The sequence below is a fragment of the Microcaecilia unicolor genome, chromosome 13 (assembly GCF_901765095.1).
Source record: "Microcaecilia unicolor chromosome 13, aMicUni1.1, whole genome shotgun sequence".
Taxonomy (NCBI): domain Eukaryota; kingdom Metazoa; phylum Chordata; class Amphibia; order Gymnophiona; family Siphonopidae; genus Microcaecilia; species Microcaecilia unicolor.
In genome coordinates, this window is record NC_044043.1 from 96,527,169 (window position 1) to 96,546,323 (window position 19,155).

Sequence of the window (19,155 nt, forward strand, 5' to 3'; positions counted from 1 at the left end):
ATTGTTTGGATAGAGCCTATTTTTCCTCACCCCTCCTTTGTTTTCTCTGCCCAATTTTGGGTACCATATGTAAAATCCAGGGGCTAACCTGTAGTGCCCAAATCTAGAATTGCCCCTAGACACCACTGCACAAGATCTGTTTACACCAGGGCTGATATTCAGTCCATATCAGTATCCAGATACCAGCTGACACCAAATATCCAGTTTTGGCATGTACTGGTGGTACGATCCAGTTAGCGGCGATATGCTAACCAGATAAATGCCTTTGAATATCAGCTCCAATGTTCTTTACACATTTATTATACTGTGAGGAATCTGCCCCTTGCTACTGCCCCCTATGTGGTGAATGGCAGCCTGTGCCCCCAAAAAGGGTAGTTGTGGCTGACCCTAGTGGTTTCTTGATATTGGAAGGAAAGTTCGTCATGTGACCCCTGACGCAGGCATATTCTTATGCCGAAACAAGCTGTGTCGGGTCTCAGTTGGATGCTGACAACAAAAAGTTCCTATAACGTGTTTGTGGACTCCACTCCTTTTTTTTATTTTGTGGCTCATCCCATTCATGGAGGATTTTTCCCTTCTTTTTTTTGTACAATGAAAGATTTAAGGACATGATAGCTAAGGGAAAAATACTCTGTGGTAACCCCCCCCCCCCTTCCCTTGATGCCCTAAGCATGTGCTTATTTTCCGCCAAAATCGTTATACCCACACTAGTCCACTCCTCAAGTCACTTCACTGGCTCCCTGGTCCGCTTCCGTATTCAGTTTAAACTTCTCGTAATGACCTTTAAATGCATCCACTCTGCAGCCCCCCCATTACCACTCCTCCCTCCCTACATTCCTCCCCGTGAACTCCGCTCATTGGACAAATCTCTCTTGTCGTCCCCCTTCTCCTCCACTGCTAACTCCAGGCTTCGTTCCTTTTCTCTTTCGGCACCTTATGCCTGAAATAGACTTATACGTCTAGCTCCATCTCTACCTGTTTTCAAATCTATGCTGAAAACCCACCTTTTCACTGCTGCTTTTGGCTCCTAGCCACTACTCAATTGCCTCCCCTTGATCCTTCTCACCCAGTACTTCCCTCGCCCTCAATTGTCTTGTCTGTCTGTATTATTTTTAGATTGTAAGCTCTATTGAGCAGGGACTGTCTCTCTATGTCAGATGTTCAGCACTGTGTGCGTCTGGTAGCGCTACACAAATGTTAATAATAATAATAATTGTGCTAAGTGGCTAATCCAAATCTGGTTTATTCAATGCTTAATATATCGCTCTTAATACATTGTACAGCAAAACAGTGCATGACATAATATAAAACTCAATTAAAAACAAAGAGAAGGAATGCCAGGCGTGGAGGAGTAGCCTAATGGTTAACGCACTGGGTTGAGAGCCCAGAGAACCAGGTTTAATTCCCACTGCAGCTCCTTGTGTCTCTGGGCAAGTCACTCCAGTGCCCCCAGGTGCAAAAACCAAGATTGTGAGCCCATTAGGGACAGAGAAAGAACCTGCATATAATAAATGTAACCCCCACTATTTTACAACAGCTCCAAATCTTCCACTTCAATTTCACCTCAGTGCTTTCTAGATTTACCGTATATATTTATGTGCTTCCAATTGATTTTTAAGAACCTCAGCGGTGCTCATTGCCCATATTTATAAGAAGCAATGTTTGTAGCACCCACTTCCTCATCGGCTCTTCCCATTACCTCCTCCTCTATTATTTATATTTTTTAACAGTTGTATTTCATAATAAATGTAAGCCACTTTGATTGTACCATAGAAAGGCAGTATATCAAATCCCATTACCATAGTTTAAAAGGCAGGAAAGACCCAAGCAAAATAAAACTAATCTAAACAAAAAAAAATTAAATCAGATAGGGTAAAATAAAATGAGCAGATTTACTACCGGTGTCCTTGTAGGAAAATGCTAAGAAAAAGGTTGGTTAAATAAAAAAAGTGGGGTTTCTAATAACAGAGATAAAGGCTCTAAAGGTATGAAAGGGCCCCTTTCATTCTTCAGGGCCCCTTTTACTAAGCCACGAAGGCCCCTATGTGCAGGGCCGCCGAGAGACTAGGCCGGGCCCGGGGCAAGGCCGTCCCGCCGCTGCCGCCCCCCATCGCTTCCCCCACCGCTGCAGTCCGCAGTCTCACCTGCCTACCTCCATGGCTCCGGGTCCCCTTCATTCAAAGCGGCAGTCGCAGATCACGTCTCTTCTGGCCTTCCCTCCCTGTGTCCCGCCCTCGTCTGATGTAACTTCCAGTTTCTGTGAGGGCGGGACACAGGGAGGGAAGGCCAGAAGAGAGGTGATCTGCGACTGCCACTTTGAATGAAGGGGGCCCGGAGCATTGGAGGCAGGCAGGTGAGACCGGGGACTGCAGCGCCGGGCCCCCCTTGGAGGCCCAGGCTCGGGGAATTTTGCCTTCCCTGCCCCCCCCTCTCGGCAGCCCTGCCTACGTGCACCCAACATCTTGGCCGGCGTCTTCCCTTTCCTGGAGCCGGCGTTCGGGCCGACCCGCAGACGTGCTGGCCCCGTCGGTGGCTCGCTGCTGCCGCACCGGAGCCTGCGGCCCCCGTGGATCCTCGCTCCCCGCCGCGGGAGCAGTGGAAAAGACCCGGAACGGGACAGCAAGTAGTTTTGGTCACATTTACAAGTAATCCATTATCAATCAACCATGACACTTGTTCATCATATCCATAATCTCATCTCTATTTCCTTTCAAGGGTACCAACTTCTGAATACGAACTAATTAACTTTCGTAAATCTCTGAAGACCTATCTCTTCAACAAGGCTTACCACAACGATCAATAATTGTAAATGTAACACATCACCGCTTTACCTTATATTCTGAACTAATTTCTGCCTATATCTGTTTGCCTAATTCTATTATGTCATCCATGCTTTCTATGTAACACCAATTGTTATCTTCTAATCTGGAATGGCGAATGCCATAACGGAACATTGAAAGCCACATTGAGCCTGCAAATAGGTGGGAAAATGTGGGATACAAATGCAACAAAATAAATAAATAAATACACAAACACACTGACAAACCATAGCTCCAAATGATTGATGCCGGTAGATACAAATACATATTAAACAACAATGGCGACAAGGGGGAGCCTGAGGGAATCCCCATTGCTAAAAGTGTACCTTAGAGTCCAGGAGGTCTCTGCTTCCAAGTGAGAACTGAAGTGCAAGTTCCCAGACTCATCAGAGCAAGAGATAAGAAGACTGGAGTTGCATTAGTTCCCAGGCTTACAGATGTGGGGGAGATACCAATTCCCAAACCCACCGGAGAAGATGTTTGCAGGGGATTAGAGGTGTGAGTTCCCAAATCTCCTGTGGAAGAGATGAATCCCTAGGTCGGGGCTGGAGTGTTGAGCTCTCAGACCAATCCTGAGACAGAGTCAGAAAAAAAGATTCTCATATATAGTAATATATTAATATAGTAAATGAGGCAGATCAAGGTCAGCTTGACCCATCTAGTCAGCCCAGTAAGGTGGCTGGGGGATGTTCCTGCCACTCTACAGTGCCTTGTTAGAAGATTTGTTTGAGCTATTTTTGAGTGTTTTGGCCTTTTGACTTTGAAGAAAAGTATTACATCAATAAATGATGCTTTTTAATCACGAGATTGGCTTTGACAGTGAACTTTTTAAAGTGTGCCTGAAGGGAAGACGTTGGTGCAGTTTGAGGGAGAAGGTCACATCTCTTAATACTAGGGTCTAGAGTTCCCCTATCTAAGATGGCCTCAGGGGAAAGGAGCCTGGTGTTCCTACCCTACCTCTATGGGTCTTGTCCAGCTTTACAAATATCCAAGACTAGCTATAATAGCTTTCGTTTTGGGGGCCAAATCACCTTTCTCCACACTTGGAAGTTTTAGCCTAGTCCGAACCTGCCCCCACCTCACTCATTGCCAGTTAGGAAGGAGATTGAATGGAGCAAAACTCACGTCTTGTTGGCTGTGATTCATCCTCACGAAGATTCTTCCTCAATCCTTTCCCTTTGAAACTCTGCATGGCCGTGATAGCTTTGGGCATGTGGTCCTAGACTATGAACTCCAAATATCAGTGACTCTTACATGATGACTAGGAGTCCTTCAGCCCTAGGGTCTTGCACACTGTCTCCTCAGCACTTCCAGTTCTGGCAGTCTGATGATGGGCACAGGGTCTGGGATTTCCAGTGCGCCATTAAGCCAGCTTTGTGGATGAAACATTTGAATATTTTGTGTCATAATCAGGAATAGTTAAAGTTTAAGACCACCTGGCACTAACCCTATGTTTTCTTTTAACTTTATACAGAAATACTTTGCAAGGTTATTGTCCATGATGAATATAGAAGTGAAGCAGTGACATAGGCCAGTTCTGTCATGAAGCCTTTTAGAGCCGTGAGCTGTTTGTAATTAAGAGATGGAGTTGCATATTTATTCCTCAGATTGAGGATTTATGGTACTCTGTGTACATCACAGAATCATGCACTAAGGAGCCATATATCAGAAAACCATGTGGTCTAGCTGAAACTAATAGGTAGCAGATTTAAAGCAAACTGGAGAAAGTCTTTTCACTCAATGCACAATCGAGCTGTGGAACATGTTGCCGGAGGATGTAGTCAAGGCACAGCTGGCGTCTAGACAAGTTCCTAGAGGAAAAGTCCATCAACAGTTATTAGCTGAGCAGACTTTGCAAAGTTATCATTGATCCCTGGAAATGAACGATAAAAAAATTAATCTACTTTCCGAGATCAGCTGAATGCTTCTTAGTGACCTAAATTGGTCACTGTTGGAGACAGGATGCTAGTCTCAATAGACCTTTAGTCTGACCCTGCCTTGCATGTCTTATCTCTTTATAAGATAATGTACTGAACACAACTATGGAGGTAAACCAAGCTAACATACATATGCCACACGCCCATATATCAGACAACTGTGCATTCAAATTAAGTTTACATGTGCACATTCTCATTGCCTTGAGTTTATCTACCCATCTATTTATCCAAACTGACTCTCTACCACCCATCTTATCCCCATCTATATATCTGTATAGTAGAAAAGCATTAGCATAATATCTATGTTATTTGAATGTTCTAATGTGTGCTTATTAGGTGTTTCATTGATATTATGCTGACATGGTATTATATCTATGTCTATTATGGTATTGTTGGTATTGTACTGACATTTATCATATTTTTGTTATATGATTTTTCTGTTGTGCTCTTAAATGTATATGTTTCTGATGCTGTTTCATGTGTCCCATTATTAGTCTTCAGTTTATCATTTCCATGTTTACCTCAATTATTTTATTTATTTGTTACATTTGTACCCCACATTTTTCCACCTATTTGCAGGCTCAATGTGGCTTACATAGTACCGTAAAGACGTTTGCCAATTCGGTTGATAACAAATACAAGGTTATATTGTGGTCAAATAAGGTAGGTGTGAGTCAGGCGTCATGAGGGTCGAAGGGAATGAAGATTTTAGATTGTCCAGTACGATCATTGGTAATGCTGTGTTGCTGGGTGTGGGGATTTACGTTGGATCGGTGGGATAGGCCTTTTTGAAGAGGTTGGTTTTTAGTGATTTCCTGAAGTTTAGGTGGTCATGGATTGTTTTCACATATTTTGAGAGACTATTCCATAGTTGTGCGCTTATGTAGGAGAAGCTGGATGCATAAGTTGTTTTGTATTTAAGTCCTTTGCAATTTGGGTAATGTAGGTTTAGGTTTGATCGTGATGATCCGATTCTGTTCCTGGATGGTAGATCGTTGAGGTCGGTCATGTATCCTGGGACTACGCCGTAGATAATTTTGTGGACCAAAGTGCAGATTTTGAAGATGATCCGTTCTTTGATTGGGAGCCAGTGCAGTTTTTCTCAAAGGGGTTTAGCACTTTCAAATCGTGTTTTACCATATATCAGTCTGGCTGCAGTGTGGGCGGTCTGGAGTTTTTTTGTGAGTTGTTCTTTACATCCCCCATAGATTCCCTTACAGTAATCTGCATGACTTAGGATCATTGATTGTATTAGGTTTCGAAAAGTTTCCCTCGGGAAGAAAGGTTTTATTCGTTTGAGTTTCCACATTGAATAGAACATTTTCTTTATTACGGTGTTTACTTGGCTCTCGAGAGTAAGGGTGCGGTCGATTGTGACGCCATGTATTTTTAGGCTGTCTGAGGTAGGGAGGGTTGTGACGCTGAGTTTTTTAGGCTGTCTGAGGTAGGGAGGGTGAGTCCTGGGGTGTTTATGGTTGTGGGTTTGTAGTTGTTATGTTGAGATGAGAGGATGAGGCAGTGTGTTTTTTTCAGTGTTCAGTTTCAATTGTAATGAGTTTATCGTATTTATACTTATGTTTGGTCATTTTACTATTGTTATGCTGTTAACAAAATTGTAAGTTGTAGGTTAAACTGTACCTGCAGTACACCGCCTTGGATGAATCTCTTCATAAAGGCAGTTAATAAATCCCAATAAAATCAATCAATATATAAATCTAGGGTACCTACTGAGCAGGTTTCCCACCATTACCCACCATTTCCATCCAAGCTTGCTGTTGAGACTGCGTCATCTTGTCCACATTACATCTGGGACACAATCCAGAAAAGCCAAATCGGGCACCTGTAGGGTCAGTAGATTGGGAGGAGCTGGTCACCGGCCCTCCTTTAAAGAGAACCAGCTCCTGAGGCATTGCGCCTCAGGTGTCGTGCCACAGGGGCAGGTCATGCCCCTTTGTGTACCCCTTAGTGCAATTTTAGTTTTAATAGCAGTTAGGAATTTGCTTTTATTTCTTTGTAAGAAATTATTTGTGAGGTTGATATTGTTCATATTTTAAGGCAAGCTAAGTTTTATTCTCACCCAGTTTTTAAATTATATTTGAGAATAATGGCATCGTTGAAGAAACGGCTGTTCTGCTTTTTAGTAATTATGTTATTAATAGGTCAGAGGGTGTTTTGTAATGATATGGACTTATGAATGCCAGTTATTATAAATCACATGCATAATGTCAATTTACCTTATAACATCTATCGACAAAATGTCTTAATTGATGCTGAAAACATAATACCCAAATCAATAGCAATTAATACCAGAAAGTCCAATGACGTTTGCCGTGTAATGTTTGAGTAGATCTTTTCTTCCACGCTGATTGACTAATGCCATTAGAAAAGAAAAGAGCAATATGATTTCATATACTACTAACTACTACTAACAAACATTTCTAAAGCGCTACTAGGGTTACGCAGCGCTGTACAATTCAAACATTGAAAGGACAGTCCCTGCTCAAAGAGCTTACAATCTAAAAGACAAGAGAACAATCTAAAGACAAGTGAACAAGCTAGAGGACGAGTGAACAGTTAATCTGATAGGGTGGATAGATTGGGGTATTTTATATTTCTCGAGCGGTTAGGCGCCGAAGGCAGCATTGAAGAGGTGAGTTTTGAGCAGAGATTTGAAGATGGGTAGGGAGGGGGCATGGCGTATGGGTAAAGGAAGATTGTTCCAGGCATACCATGCAGTGCTTAATAAAACTAATACAATTAAAGATTGGATAGAGGAAGGTCAGCATATCATAGTAGAAACTTGGATCCATTTAAAGATGACCCAGTCATTAGGGATCTCTGCCCAAATGGAAATAAAATATTTCACCTGACCAGAGAGGGAAAGTAGGGTAGGGATATAGCTACGATTTGTAAATCTTTCCTTAAATTTCATTTAGAATCGAGTTATGTCTCTCCTCCTTTGGGAACGATGCCTTGATCTGCTCAGGGTGACACCCTTCATGATACGATGTGCTGTATATTGTTTTATTGTCCGTCAGGGAAATGGAAGTAAGCGCGGGATTATTTTATGGATTTTATTTCAGACATTAGCTTGAAGTAGGTAAATGTACTACTTAGAAAATCTAGAGGATTGAAGGCCAAAAATGGTATATGATTTGCTGAAAGATTTGGGATATATGTACAAAGCAGATCGTTGATAAACCAAGATATGTTTTATTAATATAGCAAAATTAAAATATGTATACAGAAACTCATATACATATACATATAATAGCCCGACACAGGCCGTGTTTCGCCCTACTGGGCTGCTTCAGGGGCTATGTAGTGGTACTCCACCATCAAACCAGAAATTTGCAGGTAAAAGCAGGTATACAGTCAAGATTCTGAAAAAATGGCTCATCTGGGAATGCAGAAACAATTGGTTATGGACCTGAGGTCGTATGAACAGCCTCTTACTTCCAAATGAGCCGTTTTTTCAGAATCTTGACTGTATACCTGCTTTTACCTGCAAATTTCTGGTTTGATGGTGGAGTACCACTACATAGCCCCTGAAGCAGCCCAATAGGGCGAAACACGGCCTGTGTCGGGCTATTATATGTTTATGTATATGAGTTTCTATATACATATTTTAATTTTGCTATATTAATAAAACATATCTTGGTTTATCAACGATCTGCTTTGTACAGTTTCCACTTTGGAGTTTGCAGATCGTCTGCCCCTTTGCTTTCTTAGATTTGGGATATATTCCATCTCCCCCAAACCCCACACATAATAAAGGGCATTGCATAGTTCTGTTTGATTACAGCCATCAGATAATTTTATCATTACCGACTGTGTGGTCAGATCATAAGAAATCACAGTTTATAATTCAGTGGAAAGAAAAGGTCAGCAAGAGTCTAGAGGTAAAATTGATGATCAACAGTTCTGGAATAAGATAACTGATATTTAAAATCAACAAATAGAATTGGATAAAGACCCAATAACTTATTGGGATAAAATTTGTAAAGAGATCTATAACTCCTCTTCATGTTAAAAAAGGCCCAGGTAAAAGAAAATCAAGCTGATTTGATGGGAAATTGCTGAACAGCAAAAGAGAGTCTAGGAAGCTTGAAAGGGTGTCACGCAGAGAACCAACAAATTACATAGAGAGTCATGGAGGAAAGCGATTGATGATAAAATAAGCTAAATTAACTATTTTACAAGTTAATTTATAAACAAGAATTATAAAGGCAAGGCTGAAGCGGCTAGGGCTCTTCAGCTTGGAGAAAAGTGAGCTGAGGGAAGATATGATAGAGGTCTATGAAATAATGAGTGGAGTGGAATGGGTAGACGTGAATTGCTTGTTTACTCTTTCCAAAAATACTAGGACTAGGGCGCACGCGATGAAGCTACAAAGTAGTAAAATTAATACGAATCAGAGAAAATGTTTCTTCACTCAATGTGTAATTAAACTGTGACATTCGTTGCCAGAGAATGTGGTAAAAGTGGTTAGCTTAGCGGGGTTTAAAAAAAGGTTTGGATGGCTTCCTAAAAGAAAAGTCCATAGACCATTGTAAAAATGGACTTGGGGAAAATCCACTGCTTATTTCTAGAATAAGCAGCATAAAATGTATTGTACTGTTTTGGGATCTTGCCAGGTATTTGTGACCTGGATTGGCCACTATTAGAAACAGGATGCTGGGCTTGATGGACCTTTGGTCTGTCCCAGTATGGCAATACTTCTGTATATACTTAAGGATGTCAAGAAGCTTTATTTACTTGTGAATACACTAGCCAGCCCAAGAGATCTACTTGTAACAAATGAGTTGCCTCCATCAGTAGAGGAACTCGCAGACATTAGAAAAGAATTTCCAGTACAGAAACTGGACCCACTAGATTATATTCAGAATCTAGAACCCATCAGATATCATCAACAGAATTTGGGGAAGGTTCATACCTTCCCTGGTCTCTGTAGTTAAATCATGCTTACGGAAATATGCAAAGTCTCACTGTTTATCACACACCTGTCCCACTCATTTGATTTACTGTTCTTGTACTGGAACCTAATAAAAATGCCTGATATGGGGAAATTTCTGGTAGTTTAGGAAATTTAGGCATTATACCTCACTTCCATTCCACAAAAACCTTCAATCTGCACCCCATTTCTATTTGCAGAGAGAGATAAACTGCTTTTTGACTTCTTGGTCTCTATTGCATTGAAATTAATAATATCGCATTGGAAAGACAACTCTCCAGTCAATGTCATTCTTTGGTGGAATTGGGTTTTATTGTACAAGAAATATGAGCAGCTTTCAGTGAATGATATCCCTGGGTCTCATTATGGTTCTCAGAAATGGAAAACTCTCGACCTCTTTCTGCAATCAGCTGTCTAATTGTATTGCCTAATGTTTGATCTCAGCTTCCTGTATAGCATTGTTTTGTATAAGTTGTTGTGTTTTTTTTTTTCCTTTCTCTCTTTTGTTTGTTGTATTATTGAAAATCTCAATAAAAACATTTAAAAAAGAAAAGAGGAATTATACCTCATTTCCATTCCACAAAAACCTTCAATGAAATTGAGTGTTACATCTAATTATAGACTAGTGGCCTCCAGACCTTTGTTGGTAAAGGTTACGGAGTGTGTGGTAGCCGAACAACTAACGAAGTATTGGTCCAGCATAATATCTTGCATGTCACACACTTAGGGGTCCTTTTACAAAGATGCATATGCGCCTACGCACGTAAAACGCACGTCAATTAGAACTACCGACCGGCTACTGCGTGCCCCTGGTGGTAATTCTAATTTCTACGTATCCAATAATTTTCTACTGCATGGCGCTAACCGGGCAGTGTACGCGCGCTGACGATTACCTCCCGGTTAACACGTGAAATCTTACTGCTAAGTCAATGATGGCGGTAAGGTCTCAGGCCCAAAACAGACGTGCGCTGATTTTTTATTTTGCTGCACGTCCATTTTTGGCAAATGAAAAAAAGGCCTTTTTTTTCAGGCGCACTGAAAAATGAACCTGCACGTGTCCAAAACACGTGTCTACGCCAGCGCAGGCAATTTTTCAGCGCTCCTTAGTAAAAGGGCCCCTAAGCAAGGGGTTCTAACCTCAATGCTTGTGATGTGCCCAGCCAGTCAGGCTTTCAGGATATCCACAATGACCATGCATGAGGTAAATTTGCATACAAATCCATGTCATGCATAGTCATTGTGGATATCCTGAAACCCTAGGGAAAGAAGGAGGAGTAGAGGATAAGCACAAGCCTCCACGCTGGGGTTAAGCGGCCAAGACTTCTTTATTTGGGCACCAACAATTGACCCGACATGAGGCCGTGTTTCGGTGGAAATCACTGCCTTCTTCAGGAGTCCTAGAAATTATAACAGATGTGTTCATTGCCACAGGCCAAAGGGTTGTGTGAACCAAAGGATCACCTTCAAACTCCAATCCTCCTGCCAGTAACATTTCAAATTCTTGAATGAGCAGTCTACAGCAGCTTCACCACGGATTCCTTGTTTCTCAGCACCTGGTTTCTATACAAGAACGTAAGACCTTTGAAGTCAGAATGATTGAATATTTTAACACCCAACAGAAAGGACTTAACAAGGATCTGGGGTTCCTAGCCCATTATAAACCATAAAGCTGTATGTCTCTGTTGATCACCCCACCCCTCACCTATCCACACCCATCCTGTTAGAATATCAATGATATGCTTTGATGTCCCCATGCATACCTCCTACCCACCCCCATCCTCCCACCCTGTCAGACTATCATAGTAATGCTTGAATGTTTTCACTTATATACACTGTCAGCTAGCACATTTGCTTATTTCCGATCTGACGAAGAAGGGCAACCTTCGAAAGCTAATCAAGAAATGTATTAAGTTATGTCCAATAAAAAAGGTATCATCTTATTTTCTTTTCCATGTTTTATTTTGTTTGATTTCTATTGATAACCTTAAGAGTGGACTAACACGGCTACCACACTCCCCTATCCAAGGGAATCACTCTTCAGAGAACTACGGTAGTCTTTTTGGTGATATCCAGGAAGGCTTTGACCCCTTATCATTGGTTTTTTAAGACATGCTATTAGTAACCTGCTACTCATTAAAGCGTCTTTGCAAAGCATCTTTCATAAATGTAAAGGGAAAGACTCATAAGTTTTATTTAACTCCTTGGCTTGATCTGGAGACGCAACTGTTTATCTAGTGTCTGATCCTCCTGTCCCTGAGCAGGAAGGGTGCTCGGATTCTGTCTTTTCTGTTAACATGTCCAGGATGGCAGCACCTCATTAACTCCTACCACACAAAGCAAACAAAGCAACTCCCCTTCAGCCCCACTGCCTCTGTGGCTCATTCCAGGTCTCTTTCTTCTCTCCTATCCACTGCCCCCCCCCCCCCCCACACACACACACAATCAAAGAAGAAAAACTCCAACTCACATCATCCAAGAGGCATTTAATGAAGCTTCTTTCTCAAGGACTCCTGGCAACTCAAGAGAGGGAGCAAGATAATGAGACAGAGCGGGTGAAGTTGTAGAGGAAGAGAAAGAGAGGGCAAGGAAAGGGAGATAGAAAGGGAGGAGAAATCCTAGAGGAATGTAGGGAGGGATAAGGGAAAAGGAGAGAAACATCAATTAATTAGTTAATTAAAAAATTAAAACTCATACTATTCCACGTACTAGGTGGGTAAAAAGAAAACATACATAATAATTTCCAACAAAAACATATAATACAAGAGAAATAATAGAAAATTAAATGAGATGACCCATTACTTCCCTCACCCATAACTGTCTTGTTTGTCTGTATTACTTAGATTGTAAGCTCTTTTGAGCAGGGACTGTCTCTTTGTATCAGGTGTTCACCGCTGTGTGCGTCTGGTAGCGCTATACAAATGCTAATAATAATAATAATAATAAAGACCTGTACGGTCCATCCAGTCTGTCCAACAAGATAAACTCATTTTACATGGTATGTGATACTTTATACCTGAGTTTGATTTGTCCTTGCCTTTCTCAGGGCACAGACCGTAGAAGTCTGCCCAGCACTGTTCTTGTACTAAGTTCTGAAGGTTCTGGAATCCTAAAGAGTTACAAGATTCCGGAATCCCAATTAGTAGCAACATTCCATGTAGAACCCCAAAGAGTAACATAGTAACATAGTAAATGATGGCAGATAAAGACCTGAATGGTCCATCCAGTCTGCCCAACAAGATAAACTCATTTTACATGGTATGTGATACTTTATATGTATGCCCGTTTGAATTGTCCTTGCCATTCTCAGGGCACAGACCGTAGAAGTCTGCCCAGCACTCTTCTTGTACTAAACTTTCTGAAGCTAACGTCGAAGCCCCTTAAAATTTACACTCCAGCCCATCCCTATCTATTCAGTCACGATCAGGGAATAGACCGTAGAAGTCTGCCCAGCACCAGTTTTGCTTGCCAATTACCAGCGTCGCCATCCAATCTCCGCTAAGATTCTGTGGATCTATTCCTTCTAAACAGGACTCCTTTGTGTTTATCCCATGCATGTTTGAATTCCAGTACCGTTTTCATCTCTACCACCTCCCGTGGGAGGGCATTCCATATATCCACCACCCTCTCCGTGAAAAAATACTTCCTGACATTACTCCTGAGTCTGCCCCCCCCCTTTAACCTCAGTTCATGTCCTCTAGTTCTACCGCCTTCCCGTCTCCGAAAAAGGTTTGTTTGCAGATTAATACCTTTCAAATATTTGAATATTTATATCATGTCACCCCTGTTTCTTTTTTCTTCTAAGGTATACATGTTCAGGTTGGCAAGGGTTCTCAGCCCGATGCTTGGGACACACCCGGTCTAGCAGGGTTTCAAATCTACAGCAGTTAAGATTTTGGTGCCAGTAGTCTTCAACAACCGCCTGGAGCAGGGGCGTAGGCAGACCTGTCATTTTGGGTGGGCCCAGAAGTAACCCGGGTGGGCCCTTCTCACCCCCACCCCTGTACATACATATAATATACTGGTTTGTTTGTTTTTTAATTACCCATCTGCCCATTTCTCTCTGAACCCCCTCCCCAGGTTCTACCTCAGAGCCGTCGCCTGTCGCAATTCCTACAGTCAACCTGTGCCAGCCCTGAAGGCTTCTCTCTACCACGTCCCAGCCAAAGAAACAAGAAGTGACATCATTGAGGGCGGGACATGATAGAGAGATGCCTGCAGAGCCGGTACACGATGCCTAAAGGAATTGCCGCCGGCCGTAGCCCTGAGGTAGACCAGGAGGGAGGGTTCCAGAAAGATGGGCAGAAGCCAGGCCACGATTGGAGAAGAGGGAGAGAGAGTAGTGAGGCACTGCCACTGAAGAGTTTTGGGGGCCTCACGGGCTGCTGACTGGGTGGGCCTGTGCCCACCCTTAGCTACACCACATTATGGTTTTTAGCTGCTGTCATTTTTCTATGTTTCAAAGGGAAAGTCCACATCTGCTTGAAGACTACCTACAAGGTCAGCGGGCAAAATCTACCTGTGGTGCTTGCATTACAGGTACATTTTAAAAATTATTTGGGGGGGGGGTTGAAATTTACCTTCGGTATATCTTTCAAAGTTTTAACTAGTGTAAAAGTTGCTCAAGATGTTGTTATACACATTTCTTCGTGTTCATAGCGGGAAAGCCTTGGGCAAAACCTTCATAAATCTGCACCACCAGGAGAAGAAAGCACATTGGAATCCAGTTTGGATGAAAGGGATCATGAAAACATAAATCACTGCTGCTTTGCCGAGCTATGATGTACCCATTTAGCCCAGATCTATACCTAATATGTAAGTTCCCAGGGTGTTCTTCAGGTCTTCCACTGTGAGTTGGAGAAGCTGTTGATACCCAGAAAGCCTTCCAGACACCGTTTCCCACCATTTCTGACCCACAAGGAGCTTGCAGAGGTCCAGAAACAGCTCATTTATCTTCCACGAGTTTGTCATGTTGTTACTATATTTTGGGGATTTTAGGAATTAGTACAAAACACTGAAATGTTGTAGCTGGTTAGAGGTTGAGGACTTGGCAGCAGGCCGTTGGCTATCTCTCTGTGATCTGTTCTCCCCGTACTCCGTGGCTCCTGCTCCAGCTGGGTTTCTGGGCTGATCTGTCATCTACGGGCCGCTGTTAGCTGCAAAAAAACAGAGAACAGGCAGGTCCAGTAAGGCTTTGCAACTTCACAGCTGCTTCAGGCAGGACTGGCCGGTCCAGGAGGGGATGAGCTTATCAGCAAAAACCTGGATTCCTGCCAGCCTGAACTGATGCTGTCCTGTCATCAGGGTATAAGCCAGACATATGGAAAAACCTAAAGGGTGTTGTGCAGAAAGTTTTATCTAGGTGATTAACAATTTAGAGAGAGAGAGAGAAAAAAAAAAGGAACCAAGAATGAGAAAAGGCTGAAAGCTTATCCTGGTTCTAGAAGAAACCACATGTCCCTCTAGAGAAAAGAAACCTTACACAACCTGAGGGGGAGTTTGATGAAGCCGCTGTTTATCACAGAGGAAATTTAAAAGCTGTTTTTATTATTCCAGGCAGGGCGGGCTTTTGGCCCATCATAGCCAGAAGAGGTTTGACCTGACTCTGTGACTCCTCAGTTGAAACCTGTCTCCAAATTGTGACAATGCGGCCTTTCAGGAGTATTTGTAATTTGGGTAGAACAAATCTCTTCACTCTGCCTGATCTGTCCCTGCTGAACTGGGATACCTCCTGGCTTTCCTTGATGTACACTCCATCGGAGATCTATAACTCTTCAACCTCTTCCTCCTGTAGCTCATAATCTTGTGTCTGTCATCCCCTGTTACCTACAGTTCACCCACTGAGGTCCTGTTATCACATAAGTCTATTACATATCCTTTAAGCCCTCAAAATGGCTTCCTCTCACCCATATCTCTCCTTGCTGTCGTTTCCCATTACATGTTTTTCTTTATTCCTGGATAAAGCAGTACGGATGTCATGCTAGTGCACTTTAAAGTTTAGTAAACTATAGACAACAACAACAACAAAACAGAAAGAAAATAAGGTGATGTCATTATATTGGATTAACGTAATACATTATTTTATGAGCAATCAGAAACCAGAACTTCCTTCCTCAGGTCTGGAATGGGGAAAGAGGTTTTATAAGTACATAAGTATTGCCACACTGAGACAGACCAAAGGTCCATCAAGCCCAGCATCCTGTTTCCAACAGTGGCCAATCCAGATCACAAGTACCTGGCAAGATCCTGAAAAAGTTCAATACATATTGTGCTGCTTATCCCAGAAATAAGCAGTGGATTTTCCCCAAGTCCATTTAATAATGGTCTATGGACTTTCCCTTTAGGAAGCCATCCAAACCTTTTTAAAACCCTGCTAAGCTAACCACCTTTACCACATTCTCTGGCAACGAATTCCAGAGTTTAATTACACGTTGAGTGAAGAAACAATTTCTCCTATTCAGCCAGGTTTTGGTGTCCGAAAGCTAGATATAATCAGTATGAAGTTACAGTTTGTTATTATTACTGTGTATTAACCTCCTTCCTTATGCCATTAATCTTTTCCTTACCACAGATACCCAGTTGGTGCTGACACTCAGTTGCAGGTGCCGTCCAGTCCAAAAAGACAACCTGATCGGGATTTCAAGAACCCAATGAAGGAATTAGAAGTTGTTCACATAAGAAGATCAAAGCCATACGCCAGGCCCCCTCCCTGCCCATCTTCAAATCTCTGCTTAAAGCCCACCTCTTCAACGTCGCCTTCGGCACCTAACCTCTACACCTCTACCCAGGAAATCTAGACGGCCCAACTTGACATTTCGTTCTTTAGATTGTAAGCTCCTTTGAGCATGGACCGTCCTTCTTTGTTTATTTTGTACAGCGCTGCGTAACCCTAGTAGCGCTCTAGAAATGTTAAGTACTAGTAGTAGTAGTAGTAACTCAAAAGATATGTGAAGGAGTGCAAGAAGAGAGCAGAAGATTCCCTACTGTAAGATGATTAGGTTGGGCAAATCGTCAATCCATTGGTTAGGAAGAAAAAAGGAGGCAAGGTGAACACCAAAACAAAAGAGTGAGACGGACTCGGAAAGGACATCAAGGTGTAAAAGTCTTTATTGTAAAAGGCATAAAACCAACCCGACACGGCCGTGTATCGGCACAAAAGTCCTGCCCCAGGGGTCAAACATTACGTAACCAGCTTATCAACAAGACATTGTTTGCATCACAGAGCGTTTTTTCCACTTGGGACCATACGGTATTTTAGCAGCCAGGATTTTGACATCTTCCTTCAGTCTTTTTTTCAGCATAATCCTATATAATAAAAGGCACCTCCAACATTCTGAAGCTGACTGCATGGCTGAGGCATTCCTGCTCTCTGTATCCATCTCCTGAATTGACATCACGTACTTCCGGGTTCGTCACAAGCAGAAGTGACCAACCACACGAGGTTTCTCGGCTTCAGAATGTTGGAGGTGCATTCTATTAAATAGGATTGGTCAGTTCCTTTCCTATATAATAAAAGGCACCTCCAACATTCTGAAGCTGACTGCATGGCTGAGGCATTCCTGCTCTCTGTATCCATCTTCTGAATTGACATCACGTACTTCCGGGTTCGTCACAAGCAGAAGTGACCAACCACACGAGGTTTCTCGGCTTCAGAATGTTGGAGGTGCATTCTATTAAATAGGATTGGTCAGTTCCTTGAAGCACAGCCAGAGCTCAGCGTCCTGCACAGTAACGCTCAGACACCAGAGAGAGAGGGGGAGGCCTGACACCAGAGAGGGGGGGCAGAGGTATCTCTGTCACACACACACTCTCTCTCACACACACACTCTCTCTCTCACTGCCAATGTCTTTCTCTCCCTCTCACTCTCACACACTCTGTCTCACACTGTATCACATTCACTCTCTATGTGTCACACAGTCACTCACACACTCTCGGTCTCATACACTCAGTCTCACAGAGAGTCTGTGTCTCACACACACACTCTCTCTCACACACACTGTATCTGTGTGAAACACACACACTCTCTCTCTCTCTCTCACACACACTGTGTCTCACATATGCACTTGCACACACTCTCATTCTCACACACACATTCTCTGTCTCACAGACACACTCGCACCCGGACTCACTGTCTCTCTCTCACACACACACACACTTGCACATTCACTCTGTCTCTCACACACAGCCACTCTCACACACACTCTCTCAAACATACAGACTCCGAGGAAAACCTTGCTAGTGCCCATTTCATTAGTGTCCGAAACGGGCCTTTTTTACTAGTATAAGAGGTTTGTTTGACCCCTGAGGAAAGGCCTTTTGTGCCGAAACACGGCCGTGTCAGGTCGGTTTTCTGCCTTTTACAATAAAGGCTTTAACACTTTAATGTCCTTTCCGAGTTCGCCTCATTTGTTTTGCAATCCATTGGTTACACGGTATTTGCAGCTTTAGAGAAAATCAGGTAATGAGACAAGAAAGAGAGAATCCAAATGTTTTACTTACTCAGATTTCAAAAGAATTCCAAACAAGAAATAACCAAAGCTCTTAATTTTGGCTACTTTAGCCATGCCACGATGATATCTCATTCAGACCACTCTGTCTTCCTCCAGGTATAGCGCCAAAGCCTCTTCTAAGAACTGGACCCCGCAAAAAAAAAAAAAAATTACAAAACAGCACAAGACAAACAAGCCAGACCTCTCCGGCTGCAGAAGTCAAAGTTTCGGCAACAGGCTTACTCTTCATAAGTAGTGACCATGATCTGATTTTCTACCTCTCTAGTTTTGCAGACTCTGGTACTCCCTGAGCTCTAATACTGTGTATATCATCCTGTATTTATTTATTAGGATTTATTTACCGCCTTTTTGAAGGAATTCACTGGAGGCGGTGTACAGTAAGAATTGATCAAACATGAGCAGGAGGCAATTAGAGCAGTAAAAATATTCAAATAACAATACAAAGTATTGACCATCAGAAAGTTAACGGTGTCTGAAACTGAAGTGGCAGCTGGGTCCTTCAGACCAGGAAACACATCAGCATCCCTTGGCAATGCAAGTCCAGTGCTTCCATACACGGAGTATAATCCACGGCTTCTTGCCGCAAACATTCTGCCTGCGCCAACAGTTTTTCTAAGAGGAAAATATTATTTATTCCAATCAAGTCAATTTCTAAAAGGCAAATGAGATCATCCCAAAATAACTTCTTAATGGGTAAACAAACATTTAAAGCTGGATCTCACCAGCTGTTGGTAATAGAAAGCATCTTCTGGGTGGGAGATAGGAAAAGTTATTCCAAAACGCATATATTAAGGAATGAAAGTTTACAATAATGGATGTGATTTTGACTTACGATTTCAGATTTGGGGATTGTAAAGTTTGAAATTTGTTTCCCTGTCATACGAGATCATGATCTATGTACATATGTGAGTTGATTGTTTTTAATTTGTTGACATGA